General features: G+C 36.3%; 1 protein-coding gene and 1 long non-coding RNA gene across 4 annotated transcripts in view; one reads left to right on the forward strand and one right to left on the reverse strand.

The window, feature by feature from the left end:
* Positions 1 to 1,470, reverse strand: part of KIF20B (kinesin family member 20B) — a 69,909-nt gene extending 68,439 nt beyond the window's left edge. For all 3 annotated transcript variants that reach the window (XR_005654746.1, XM_039871759.1, XM_039871758.1), the window contains exon 1: positions 1,316 to 1,470. The gene's annotated coding sequence lies outside the window, so the exon portion shown is untranslated. The remainder of the gene's footprint in view (positions 1 to 1,315) is intronic.
* Positions 1,451 to 13,757, forward strand: LOC120609333 (uncharacterized). The gene is made up of 2 exons (XR_005654747.1): positions 1,451 to 1,716; positions 13,553 to 13,757. It is a non-coding gene; the product is annotated as an uncharacterized LOC120609333 (long non-coding RNA).
* Positions 13,758 to 14,970: the final 1,213 nt, after the last annotated feature.

Here is a 14,970-nt window from a genome sequence, read left to right on the forward strand (position 1 = left end):
AATGTGATTTTATAAAATTACTAAATTAAAAAGAATATTTGTACCTAAAAAAAAAAGGTTATAGTAAATTGTATTTGTTCATATGCTGTTTTCATTGATTAAACTGTCTCTTAACAATTATAAAATTGTTGAGGTATACTATTACTTCCTGTACTTTTAATTAACTTCTAGTTACGTGTGGTCTCCCTAACTAGACTAGAAATTTCTTGAGGGCAAGGACCTCGTTTTATATAACTTTGTATCCCCTACAACACATTCGGAAATGTAAGAGTGATAAAAATTCCCTATATAGTGGCTTATATAATAATAAAATCCTCTATAAAAAAAATAAAAAATTGGTACTACTCTTTTAGTGATCTTATCTTTAGCAATAGTAGGGTTCAAGATCTCATTTCTCATCTCAAGGCTGCAGCCATGACAGAGAAACTGAATCTTTATCTTCTCTCCAGTGAGATTCCATGGTTGAAGACTAGCAAAAAATTTTTAAAATCTGTTACTGAATGAGGTTTCTGAGTATCACCAACAAAACAAATTCAGCCTGAAAAAAAGTCTTCATTAACGAATTGATGAGTCCTTTATATTATTTTGGAATCTGCAGTGTTAGGTCTTAGACAGCTAATAAAACATACACTGCTACGCTGCTTCTAGGTAAACATGCTACCTTGTTTTAAAAACAAAAGCAAACCTGAATTTGATCACCTTAGGCAAAGACTGCTTAAGTCATGAACTTGTGTCAACTAGTCTTTCAGCAAGGAATATTAGAGTTGTACCAGGCATGAATCACTGAAGCAGGAGGTGAAATAAGATGGTAGAAACCTTCTAAACTGGGGGCACAGACGGCCACAACAGGCCATGTCACCTGCCAAGCAAAGTACTCGCCTCGGAGATTCAGGAAAATAAGTTTGGCAATAGAGGCCTACCCCTCAACAAAAGCAGAACAATAATAAAAATATTAATGATTGAAAACATTCAGTGCCTACTACACACTGGCACCTTCCTAACAACTTTACACACTATCGTTTTATCTTTCTTAATCAGAAAGATTAAACACACTGCCTTGCATCACTCAGCTAATATACGGAGAACACGAAATTTAAACCCCAACCAAGGTAATACGGCTCAACAATCCAATGCGAACCAGGTGCCCTAGGCGCTCCCATCGCTCTGCAGCCCAGTTCCTGAGAGTAACCCTCTGGGTCATCACGAACCCCCCTGGGAAAGTGCTCACTGCCACAACCGTTTCCCCGTCTCGGGCCTGGTATGCGCGCAGTCAGCCACTCCCTCTTTCGCACCACCACCCGGACCACCTCCTCACCTGCAAACGTTGCCTGGCCTGCCCGACCTGTGAACAGCACCACCAACTTGTAGTTTTCAAATTCAAACAATGGCGGCCAGGGCTCCGCACGGAACGCTGGGAGTGGGCGGAGTTTCCGGAACGACGCTGGGAAGCGCAGCAGGCTCGCGCTGTAGGTTTCTCACCCGCTGGCGAAAGCAGCTTTCAAATCTGAGGGCGGATCTTGGAACGCTGGGTGACAAGAGAGCAGAGGTGCTAGTGGGCGTCTGGCGTGCGAAGGTGAAGAGCTTCTCGCGCCTCTGGGCGCCTGGTGCCGGGTACGGCGCCCCCTCGCGGCCGCGATGTGTACCACCCTCTGTTGGCGGAGACCCAGATCTCGGATACGATCCCGGAGACAGTAAAGACTTGTCAGAAGCCCCAAGGTGAGGCCGTTGCCACCACACTTAGCCCCGCGACTCGCCTAAAGACGGATCGAGGAATAACGGGGCTAGTCATTGCTCGGCCCTGTCCCAGTGGACCAGCATCTGGAGAGTCGCTTAGAACAAGTGCCGCCTGCACTCCGAGGGTCACTTCCCTCACTGCATGACCCTACTGTCTTCCACAGGGACCATAATGGACGAAATAAATTTTTCCCAGAATAGATTTTTATAAGCATTTTCTTTCTTCTTTTCTTTTCTTTCTGAAAATATAAAGCAGCTACTGCTGCGAGGCACAGTACTGTGACAATCTAAATTCCACACAAAGGCAAGGTCTTTGCAGTGTTCAAAATTAAGTGCCAGGACATCTTTCTCTGCTTCTTTTAAAACGATCCTCTTCTTTTGGGTGTGGTGCTATTACATTCATATGACAAGCATTTACTAAGGCCATCTCACCCTATACTGTGAGATTTAAAAAAAAAAACAAAAAACCCGCTAACATTAATTGAGCATTTACTTGTGCCAGTCATGGTGCTAAGTTTATAAAATGGATTCTCTAACTGATTTTGAGAGCAGCCCTCTGAAGTAGGTACTGTTCCCCATTTTCTAGATTCGGAGGAAACTGAGTTCATATGGTTTAGTAATTTGCTCAAAGGCGTATGGGTATTCATCATGCGGCTGAGATTTAAACTCAGCTGATTGACTTCAAGACCAAACTTCTTACTTGTGGCCTTATTTTCAACCACTTCACTTGGTTAGTAGCATTTTTGGAATACCTAGTTTGATGAGCTTACTGTCTTCTTTTCCTTATTCTGTAGTTATATCTACCATGACTTACCCTTTCCCTCACTACCTTCCCACTATCTCATTCAGATCGTCTTTACCCACAAAATAATCATTGGAGGTGAACCAGTTTGCAGTATAGAAGAGGATGCAGGGCCAGGAGTAAAAATGAACAAAGAAAGTAAATGTAAAAAAGGAAGAAAGGAGGAAATATTTTTTAAAATATATTTAATCCTAGCAGTAACCCTATGGAATATCTTGTCATCATCGCTATTTAACAAAGGAGGAAACTGAGGCATGGAGATATTCAGGAGTAGTAGTATCTACTACATAAAAGTGTTAAAAGTTTAAATCAGGTAATATTTGTAAAATACTTCTAAAAGTATCAGACATATATTAAATAATAACATCTTAAATTTGTATAAAAAGTAAACAGTAGAATTGGAATTGGAATCTGAGTAGTCTGGCTGCAGAGTCTGTGCAATTAACCACTGCAGTTTACTGCCTCTCAAAGTGTGGACCCAACACCCCTGGAATTCTATTAAAATAAGACTGAGTACTTAGCTCCTGCTGCAAAGCCACCTCCAAAGGCAGGACTAATGAAGTTGGTTTCTCAGTCCAAAAACTGAGTACTTATTGATTACAAAAGTTTGAATAACAGGTTTAACAAGTATTTATCAAGCACCTACAATGTGGCAGATGTCTCCACCCTTAAGAAGCCTTTAGTCCAAAGCATCGTTTCTCAATCTGGGATTCCCAGAGAGAATTAATCCCTAATTCCTTAAGGTACCCCTTGCATGGAATGTATTAATTTCTCTCCTGTGCATCTAGAATGGTACTATACTGTCCTGAGAAAATTGAAAAAATAGTCAATTTTTTTATTTTATTTTTTTGTGGTTTATATGAGGACCCTGTGCACAATTTCCAAACAATATGACAAATGCTACGATAGAACTGTACAAGGAGTGATAAGAGCAGAGTAAGTGAGTATAATTTAAGAGTAGCAACTCCGAAGTCAGATTTAAGTTTGAGAAAAGCTCAACCACTTATAGGAAATGACCTCAGGAAAGACTTTTATCTTCTTTGAGTCTCAGTACTTTTCATGATGGTGGTTATTTTTATTAAGTCTGCTTATTAAGTGACTAGAATGCAAGCTCATGAATGTCTGTCTTGGACCACTATAACCTTGACACCTAGAACAGTGCCTTGCATGTAATAGCCACTCAATAAATATTCGTTGATTTAGTAAATGGCATCTGCCAGGAAAGATTTTTTAAAGTGGCACATAGGCTAAAATGAATGAATGGGATTTGCCAGTGAATTGCAGAGAGAGGCCATTCTAGGTGATGAAAACATATGAGGCAATGAGAAAACAAAGAGCACATAAAAGTTTCCCAAAACTGTAGGTACATTCTGCAGTATGACTGTTAGCTGTTAGTATAGCTAAAGCAGATAATGGCAGATGAAAAATGTAGGCCCTAGATCATAAAAGGCCTATGACATGCTCGAAAGAGTTGAACTTCTGTTCTGTAATGCCTAGGAGGTTGTGCCCAGCAGAGACATGGAAGAAAAAGCAGAGGAAAGATTGTGTCTATAATATCTAAGTCTTACAAAGTGGGAGTCAAGAGATGAAGGAATAGAACATAGAAGGTTATTATTTATAGGTAAAAGGTAATCAGCAGAGGAAGAAAAATCGCCATAACTCTCTTGAGCTAAATGCTGATCTGTCATTGTAGGAAGTAAATAGGTAATATCTGTAATTGATGCATGAAGAAATAACATTAGAAGTATGTTATTCAAAGATATGAATAGTAACTGCCAAAAGAACTAAAAACAAATTGTAAGAGTGGTTTTCCTGGGAACCAGAACTGGAGGTGTGGATGACTGAGCTTTTTATAACAACTTCTCTTTAAATTTGTAGTAAACTTTTTTTTGATGTGTCAGAGAGAGGAAGCATTCCTTTTAAGCACTTACTGTGTATCAGGCTATAAGACCCCATCACCTCCTTAGTGAAGGAGGCTCCCCACTCCTGAGCCTGCAGAGATTGCATCACTGTCTATCTTTATAAAACATGCTAAACCGGTACTTGCCTGAGAGCTTCTGTTCTTTCCAAATGTCTTACATAACAAGGTCCTTTTCATTATTCAACGTTCATCCTAAACATACCCTCCCCAAAGAGGCTATCTTCGCCCACCCTACCTGAAATTGCTCCCTTCACTTCTCAAGTCACTTGCTACATGGAATTGTGGCGCAGGAAAGAAAAGCACAGCACTAACATTTCAAGATCTTTTCTCACTGCTCATAACATAGCAAATACGAAAAACCAGAACATTTCATTACTAAAATGACAATTTTTATAGATCATGTCTTGCATTGTTTTGAAAATAGCACAAGGCAGTGCTAATAAACCTTACATACATATTCTTCAGCACCAATTATAGACTTTCTGGTGAATATATCTTTTCCAAAGAGTTTTATTTCTGATGAGCTATTTCAAGGTTCTAGCTTTCTCAGAAAGAAGTAGAATCATGCCAGTATGATCCTTTTATTTTAGAAAATATCATCTTTATTGCATGCTTTTCAGATTTCAATTACTGGGGAAAATCAAGATGTCATGAATACTTTGATTATTTTTGGTTAAGGGAAACCATTGAATTACTGTAATTAATTAATTAATAACAAGACCGATTTCAGTAAATCCCTCAAAAAATAAAATATTTTCTATGTACCAACAGGGCGTGAGTAATATTTGGAGAAAAGAAGGATGAGAGGCAGGAAGGAAAAAGGAAAATAAAGACGGAAAAAGAAAAGAAATGCATTTTTTGATACTTTTTGTTTTCAGTCATCTAAAGAAATATGTCTGGGTCTTAAGTCACAGAAGTATAGAAGATAAGGGACAAAAGGGGGCCTATAAACAATCTGGTTAAACTTTCTCATTTTATATGAAGAAAAAAGAGAAGGCCCTGAAAAATAAATGACCTGCCCAATGCTCATCATTAGTGAGTGGCAGAGCCAGAATATGAATATACAGAATATGACCAATTTCTAAAAAAATAAATACACAGGAAAAACTAATTAGTATACTATGATCTCATAGTACACAGTTTTTTAAAATACATGAACAAGTTCTTTAGCAATAAAAAAATACTTCTTTTTACCTCCTGAATTCCTTTTCATTCCATTTCCCCCAAATTTTACCTTAATATAAGTTTTTTACCCTAACGCAGAAGTGTTTGTGCTCAAAGACTTAAAAAACACTCCTGTAGTTATCATGATAATTATTATACAAGTAGTTTGAACAATATAACAATTAAAACAAAATAAATATAGTTGATAATTACTAAATATCTACATTTTCAGAAATGTACCTCTTATTGAGATGAATGAGGATTTATTTTTCATTAATTCAGGTACTTATGGAAGAATATTAATTCATGTCTAAAATGAAACAGAGTACTACTACTACTCAATTGCTGGTTTTGATTGTTATAGATGTAAGCATAAGTTACCTTATACAGAAAAATAATATAGGAATAGAAAGAATTTAATTAAAACAGAGTCTCCCAGTTCTTTGAACTTTTGTCAAATTAGATGCCAAAAATAACAGTGATTTATTATTCAAAATTATTTGTAAAGATTTATCAGCTAATAATTTAATTAGGTCTTCTTTAATTTTGTTGAAAGCACTAAGTTAGAAACCGTTTAACTTATAAAAGATTTCATTACACAGATACTAGAGTCTTGGTCCCTGAAACTACACCCAAAATGTCTTTATCAAGGATTGTTAAGTCACTATTAATTATACCTCTTACTCTTTCACCCAGAGGCACTGTATTTAAACCAATATACTCAGTAAAAATTAGAAATATTAATTTCAATATCTGAGCTAATACAATATTTTTAATAAAACTTTTATTGGATGTTTTAAAAATATTTATGTCAAAATCTTAAAGTTCTTGTTAATTGAATGTATGGGAAAATGTTGCCATAAAATACGATTGCCAAAGCCAGTCTTTAGTGTCAAACTAATCAGTCAAATGAGGCTTATTTTCTGTCAGAAAAAGTTGGATTTTATTTTTTAGTTCAAGTTAATATGGTAATGTTTATTTTAAGGAATAGTATCAGAAACACTGAGAAATAAGTTGTATAATCTGTGCTGTATAAAATATTTCTAAAAGCAGTCAAGCTTAAAATTATATAGTTCTAATGCAATTAATTTTACATTAGTTAATTAAAACAACGCGGTACATTTTTCATTACTTACTTTGTAGTAATGCAGTGTAGTATCCAGCTAAAAGTAAAAGTTATGTATGAAGCAACACCTATGAGAGTAGTTGTGATATTCTTTAAGAAATGTACACATTTCCTAATGCATGATTTGCACTCTGATATTAAATTTTGAAATATAATTAAAAGCATGCTTAAAATTCAGAAACAAAGTCATTAATTGCATTAGATATCATAACCAAACTTTTTACATGTTTAATAAAAGATAAAGGTATATACTATTTATAGTAATCAAGATAATTAAAACTGGCTGCTGTAAAAAATGACTCCACACTGTTTCATAGCTCCAGTGTAAGTAGAGTGACTGTACTGGGCAGCTGCCTTCAGAACAGTGGCTCGGTTCCTCTCATTTATCTGCCGTACTGACTTCCATGGACCTAGTAGAAGGGAACGAAAGAGCTCAAATAGTGGTGGAGAGGGGTTTAATATTTCTGTTCATATTCCTTTGGTAGGAACCCAGGCATGTGGCCTTAATCTAACTGCAAGGGAAGATAGGAAATGTGGTTTTCTTACACACTCTGGAAGAGGAAACCCCATTGATAAGCATACAGCCAGTCTCTGCCACATAGCTAATAGCTAATTGGCCTCGCAGCTAGGAAATTCATGTTTTCTTATTGGGAGATAGTAAAACTGAATAATTCAGAAGTAAAGCAGGAATCGACTGTAACTGGAATAAATATTACATGAGCTGACTTGATATAACAGGTTTTAACTATCTGTTGGATGATATACAACTAATCTGAGAGAAATCTTACAAAACTTTTAACCGTGGATATTAACCAATATCTCTTTAAAAAGTTGGTATTCCTAAAAATTATTGCACTTACATTAAAAAAGAATTCACATTGCTACCACTACTGTTTAGGCTATTGGAGGTGCTTTTCTTTCCAGCTAATGACAAGTGCTACAATGAGTGTTTTTTAAATAACTGAAAGAATTGCTTTTTTAAAAAAAAAAAAAAAAGGTTTTTTAACCTGTCTTTGCTATCATAGAATGCTCTTGCAAGAGCATTTGCATACTTTGATAGTCCAATAGGGGGAGAGGCAGGGTCACCCGCACCACCCATTCTAATTTAATGCAGAATATCCCAACACTGGCCAAAATACTCTGGTTCTAAATCAACACTTCGTCCTTAATAGAAATATGTATAAGAAAGACGAGCACTAAGTGGGTTTTTATGTGCTTTGATTCAAGAGGCTTCCCTAAAACCAACTATTTGAATTGTTCCTTTGTTGGTCAATCAGGATATTTTTATTCCTTGGGACAATATACAAAGAAGATTCCAGATAAGTTGAAGGTTTGCCTTTCTTTTATGAGGTAGTAGAATGGACTATAATGAAGGGAGAGGTAGGAATATGGAATGTTTGCTCAAGGCACAAGAAAGAGTATGTTGAAGTAAGGTTGGGAAGGAATAAGCAGGGCCACACAGTCAAATAGATGGGTGGATTCCAGGCTCTGTCACTTCACAAGTTTGTGACACTGGGCAAGGTCAACTGGCCTTTCTGAGTCTGATGCTTCTTAAATTCCAGCTTCTCTTAGGTATAGAAAATACCCAATAAATGGTGATTATTGTTACAATCTAACAGGTGAGTCCGATGTAGAGAAACAATGTGAAAATGATCCAGCCCCACCTAAGAAATATAATCTCTTCCTCTCCTAATCCTCATTAGATTTTTATACATTGCTTATATTTATTTGCTAGATTTTAAATACTTTCGGAATCACAGGAACTATGCTTTACTCATTTTTGTAAGTCCTTCAACCCAAAGAACTGCTCTTGTACCTAATGGGAAAAGAGAGAGAGACTTGGGACTGAATCAACAGGCTTAAGTCTTTTACAATAATTCATATGAGACGTTTGATGAAGATCTAAACAAATATGAAGGATGATGAGAATGAGAAAGAAAAGCTGGCTCTCCAAAAAGAACTCATAAAATAGCACATAAAATAGGGCCCAAACCACAGAAGCTTAAAAGTCATTCAAAATTCTGATGAATTCTTTCTAAGTTGAAGGAAGTATTTTAGTAGGATGCCTAAAATATATTTTAATTCTGAACTTGATTAACAATAATTCTAAGCCACAGCTGGAATGTATAATTTGTGGAACAGTTGAAAAAACAAAACGAAACAAAAAACCTTTCAAATGAGTGGATATTTAGGGGAAATTTGTGGGAGTGTTTGGGACATGTTTGAAATAAATTGTTTTCTTTCATTTTTTTCTGATTGCTCATTGTGGGGCAATATAACTAGGCAGATAAGTACCAAACAGATAATTTGGTACAAAAAGAAACATCTATATTCAATGACTATAAATTTAGCATCTCCAGCCTCGTCTTGCCAAAGCACCTTCCTATTATCCAGCACAGGACTCAATTACTGTGTCAGTGAAACAGCTAAGAGTATCAGGTCCTTTGCTCAAAATATTCCAACTCAAATCATCTTGTCAGACAATGCTCCCCCCAACCCAAAGTTCTTTGTCTAGTAAAGTAAATTTTAGGAGACTGAATAGAAGCAGAAAAGACAAGCGGGAGCTGCATAACCCTGGACAAGTTACTAAATTAAGTCTCAGTCTTTTCATCATTAAAATAATATTTTTAATTTAGGTTCACAATCTCTTGCACAATTCAAAAATATAATAAAAACAAAAAGACAAAAAAAAACCTCTGAAACCTGGAAATGTTTTTGTAAGTTTGGCACTAGGACTACTTGGCAGCAAAATCTGCTGTGGACAAATGTGAAACCTAGGTTACATCTCCGCACTCATATCCATCGGTCATGCACCTTTTGCTATTTGCTGACATTTTGTGATTTGGGGATTAATTGCACTGTGAAAATGCCCAGAAGGGTTAAAGACATGCCTATGGGTGACAGTGAGAAGAAAAGGAAGCATCTATCTTTATCAATAGTTCAGAAAGTGAAGTTATTGCAGAAGCTTGATGATGGTGTGTCTTTGAGACATCTTACTGAGGAATATGGTATGGAAACCACCACCATATATGACTTGAAGAAGCAGAAAGACAGGTAGTTGAAATTTTACAGTAACAGTGATAACCAATGAAAAAAATTTTAAATGCATTAGGCGAAAAATGAAGATCTTGACTGTGCATTGATTGAATTCAACAGGAAAGAAGTAAAGATATGCCACTGACTGGTTTGTTGGTCATGAAATAAGCTAGAATATACCATGAAGAACTGAACATTGAAGATGAGTGTGAATGTTCAGAAGTCTGGCTGCAGAAATTTAAAAAGTATCTTAAAATCTATGATGAAAAAGCTGATCATGAAACCACTAAAAATTACATTGATGATTTGCTAAGATAACGTCTGCACGAGTATCTGCTAGATGCCCATTTTCTGTACTGGAAAAGTTTACTCTGGATTGGGCCACTCCATAGCTTCTGTGTGACCTGCGATGTCAAGGATCTTTGAGAGGTTGGGGTCCCAGTCCCTGGGATTCAATATCCCAAGGTACACCTCACCACACAGCCATCCTCTCTGAGCACTTTTCTCTGGCCACTGCGCTGAGAGTACTCAGATCTCAGGAAACCTCTGTCCCTCAGACACTCCTTTTTTAGTGACAAGGAGGTATTTATCTCTTCTTTCTTGTTGCCCTCAAAGAGTTTCCCTTTCTCCTCTCCTTCTAGGATCACCTAGCAGAATCTAGGAGAGTTTGAACTTTTATAAAATAAAAGTTATTCCATGGAAATGTCTGCTTTCCTTGTGCAGAAATCCCCGAGACAAGAAAATACCAAGAATCTTCTCCTCAGAGTGAGCACAGGATATGGAGAATATGAAAAATTGATTCTCAATTTTTCCTGCTGCAAAAAAATTAAATAACTGGTTGATCTACAACCTCACTATAGTAAGAGCTATTTACACCCCTTAAATAGAGCACGCATGTGAAGATCAACCTCCACTTGTTGCAGAGAGCAGCAGCTGCAGGTCCCAGCTGAGAGCTGCCCTGTGACCTCCCTGATGGTGATCACAAGTGGATGAGATCCAGGGCCTTTAGTTTTAACAGAGTCTGCAATCTAAATCCAGAACTGTATCACCTACAGAGGGACATTCCAACGTCTTATACTACGTAAATACATTATGTCCCAAGGACAGAATCCAAATTATTTCAATCTAGGAATTTCAGCATGGTTTATGTTTATGTAAAACTGTGCTTGCCAGAAGCAGAATGACAACACTATTAATGAGCACTTAAATGAAACAAACCCTGGCAACTACTCAAATTGTAATACATGCATTATGTAAGGAAGACGTAAAATGAAATGACTTTTTACACACAAATGTGCTTTCAGGAGATTTTTGAATTATATTCCTTTGAACAATAATTTCATATTTCTAGGTGGAAGACTTGTAATCTTGTTTCAAACAACCAAGAATTTCATTTTGTACTAAATTAATTTACTTGCGATGCTAGTAGGAATTTTTTGTTATTACTCAGGAATTAAATTTTAAATAGCTAAGGAGTTAAATCACTGAGAAAATGGATCCATCTTTTAATTTTGGATCTATCTTTATTTTTATGTTTACAGTAGTATTTTTATATTGACTGCAACTGTCAAAAACACATTAAAAATAAAAAGGCAAGGATGGGGGCAGTAGTGTGAGTCCTCTGAACAGCCTCAATAGGATTTCATAAGTGAGACCCTTGGACCCACCATCTTTGTGATGATCCCAGCTCATTTTTAAACATTTTAGATGCCATAAATTATGAAAAGAAAACGTTCAAGAAAATTGAAGTACAAAGAAAAACTCTCCTGAAGATATACCGCCCAAAGAATACTACTGTTAACATTTTCATCTGTTTCTTTTGAGATGTTTTCATAGACATATGTTTCAAATTTCCACTATTGTTTCTTTTGCCTGTTTCTTTTATAGTCAGGGTCAACTTTGCATTCTCTTTTTAGTTCTTATTACAAAATAAGCATTTTCCTCATTTAAAAAGCTGGCTGTTCATAAGCCCTTCTAATGGCTGTCTGATAGTCTGTCACATGGCCGCATTACAATTCACTCAACTAGTTCTCTCTTAATGGACATTGAAGAACTGTCTTCTAGCAAATCCATTCTCCTGGATTCTATACCTTGCCTCTCAAACTGACATTGGCATATGTGGCCAACTACCAGGGGTTTCTAGGTGCCACAAGATAAATATCTTCTTAGAGTAATCAATTTTTCACAAAATTGGAAGAGGAGATTCATTCTAAAATAAACCCAACCCAAACGTATTAAGAAATAGAACTAGAAATGAACTTTAATATAAAGCAGGAAAAGGTTTCTAAAAATTAAATGAAATGTGGCTGAAGAGGAAATGATTTTGTTGACATATTAGCAGAACTATGTGATGGTCTTTTATAATACTTAATTTTGCATCTTCTGGATAGATACGTAAGAAGGCAGTGTCCGTATGAATACATAGAAAAACAAACCAAACCAAACCTTGCTTTGCTTCTGTTGAAGAATTTCTAGGACTGTGTATCTGCTCCATTTTAAGTATATGTATACTTTGCTTAAATTTTATATAATGAAACAATAAAAGTGCCCTTTATTGTTGAACATGTTGGCATAATTTTTCTTATATTTCTTTCTTTTTGCATTATTTAAAGTAAGTTTTCTGTATTTCTTTTTTATCGGAAACATTGTATGTTTAAAAATGGATTTATGCAGGGACTTTTATAACTAATTTTTCTCAAAACTTAAAAAAATTTTGATATTAAAAATTATGTAACATAAAAGTTACTTCTTAATCATTTTTAAGTGTCCAGTTCAGTAGTTCAGTATATTTACATTGTTATGAAACATCTCCACAACTTTTTATATTACAAATCTGACACTCTATACTCATTAAACAACTCCTCTTTTCCCCTTTTCCTTAGCCCCTGGCAACCACCATTCTACTTTTTCTATGACTGTGATTGCTTTAGATACCTCATATAAATAAAATCATACAGTATTTGTCTCCTTGTGACTGGTTTATTTCACTTAGCATAATGTCCCCAAGGTTTATCCATGTTGTAGCCTATGACAGGCTTTCCTTCCTTTTTAAGGCTGAATAATATTCCTTCACATATATATGTATGTGTATGTATATATATGTATATATGTGTATATATATATATATATGAAATTTTGTTTATCCATTCATCTTTTGTTGAGCATTTAGTTCGTTATTATGAATAGTGCTGCTATGCACATGAGTGGGCAAATATCTCTTTGAGACCCTGTTTTCAATTTCTTTAGATATATACCCAGCAGTGGGATTGCTGGATCATATGATGGTTCTATTTTTAGTTTTTTGAGGAACCGCCATACTATTTTTTATAGCAGTATAACCTATTTTTAAAAAAAGAAGAAAGGGCAAAGAAATACACTGCCTGTAGAGGATCATGTTGAACCAACACCTTAGATTCACAAGGGCAGGAATTCGATTCCCCAGCTTCCACTATTTCCATTCCTTTCCCTGACAAAGCTCTGATTTTGTTCAGCTGTTTACTCTTCTATCAGAAGGCCCATGGCTCAAAGGAATTTAACCTCATCCCCTGCTTTGGAAGCGTATCTTGCTTACTTTAAACCACTCATGGTAATCTCACTACCTTGCCACTGAATGGTGCAGGAACTCAGACTTCAGTCATTCAGGAGACAGCTTTCCCTTGTGGAGTATTATTGGCGGAGGGATGGCATGTGACCCAAGCTTACCCAATCAGACTGAAGGGAAAGGTTTCCGTAGTACGATTGAGTGAAAGGTTTTCTTTTTCTCCTGCAGAACGTGAACAAAGGGATGTGTGTCCCCATATGCTCCTGGAAACCATTTATTAACAGTGGGGGCCTAATCTGGAGACAAAACTGATACACAAAAGAAGACCAAAGCAAGAGAATACCAAAGGAATAGAGCGACACCCTCATGGTACTGGGCCTGGAGACCTTAACTCTGGACTAGCTGTTAATAAACTTATTCATTGTTTAAACTAGTTTGAGCTGGGTTCTCTGTTACTTTCAGTCCAAAGTATCTTATCTGATATAACTCTCCTCTGCTGTTCAGGAAACCTAGGGGAAATTTTTGAGAATCACTTATTTATCTTACAACTCTGAGGTCTAACACCTGCTCTTGCTGCATTTCCTCTTTACACATTGACTAGTCAATGTCGTCTTCTCCCAACCAACCCCGGGGACATCTATTCTGTTGGCTGAAGGTTGGATGAGGAAAGGAGCGATCTCTCCTGCCAGGAGAGGCCTGTGACTACATCTAATCTACAGGAGGAGAGGTTGTACTTTGGTGGTAGCTTTGGAGGGGACAGAGTACAGCACTACTGGTAGCCAATTCTGTACTTTTATGTAAATTAGAAAAAAAAATGTCCTTCCCGAGCTACTTTACTTCCATACGATGGTAAACTGTCATAATACATTGATTTTGTTAGCACAAAACATTATTCTTTCATTTGCCAGAAAATTGTCATAATGAATATACAGTATATGCTATCTAGGGTATAAATAGTTCTCTCTTAGATGTAGAACCATTGAGCCTGGCACCATCTGGACAAAGGAACTTTGCAGCCTATTATAGAGAGACAGAACACAGAATGCAGAACAGATGAGAGAGCTGCTGGAGACATACTTACAGTCCATTTACTTTTTGTTCAGACATAATTTTGATAAGTAAACAACTTTAACAAATAAATTGTGGAGATAAGGGCTTTTTTAAACTTTTTATTTTAAAATAATTTCAGACTTGCAAAAAAGATAAAGAAACCAACTTATCACCAAAGCCCAAAAACCAGTTCTCATATATCCTTCACCCAGCTTCCCAAATATTCACAACTTACATGATAGTACAATTATGAAAATCAGGAAATTGACTTTGATACTATACTGTTAACTAAGATACAGGTTTTACTCAAATTTCACTAACTGTCACTAATTTTTTTTATGGTCCTGTATCCAATCCAGGATCACATTGCATTTAGTTCTCGTGTTTTCTTTGTCTTCTTCAATCTAAGATAGTTCTTCAGTTTTTCTTTTCCTTTATGGCATTGACACTTGGAGAATACTGGCCACTGATTTTGTAGACTGTCCTTCAAGTTAGGTGTGTCTGATGGTCTCATGATTTAAATTCTGGTTATGCATTTTTGGCAAGAATATACGGAAATGATGCTGTGCCCTTCTTAGCACATCATTTCAGGATTT

The sequence above is a fragment of the Pteropus medius genome, unplaced genomic scaffold (assembly GCF_902729225.1).
Source record: "Pteropus medius unplaced genomic scaffold, Ma_sr-lr_union100, whole genome shotgun sequence".
In the NCBI taxonomy this organism is placed as follows: Eukaryota; Metazoa; Chordata; class Mammalia; order Chiroptera; family Pteropodidae; genus Pteropus; species Pteropus medius.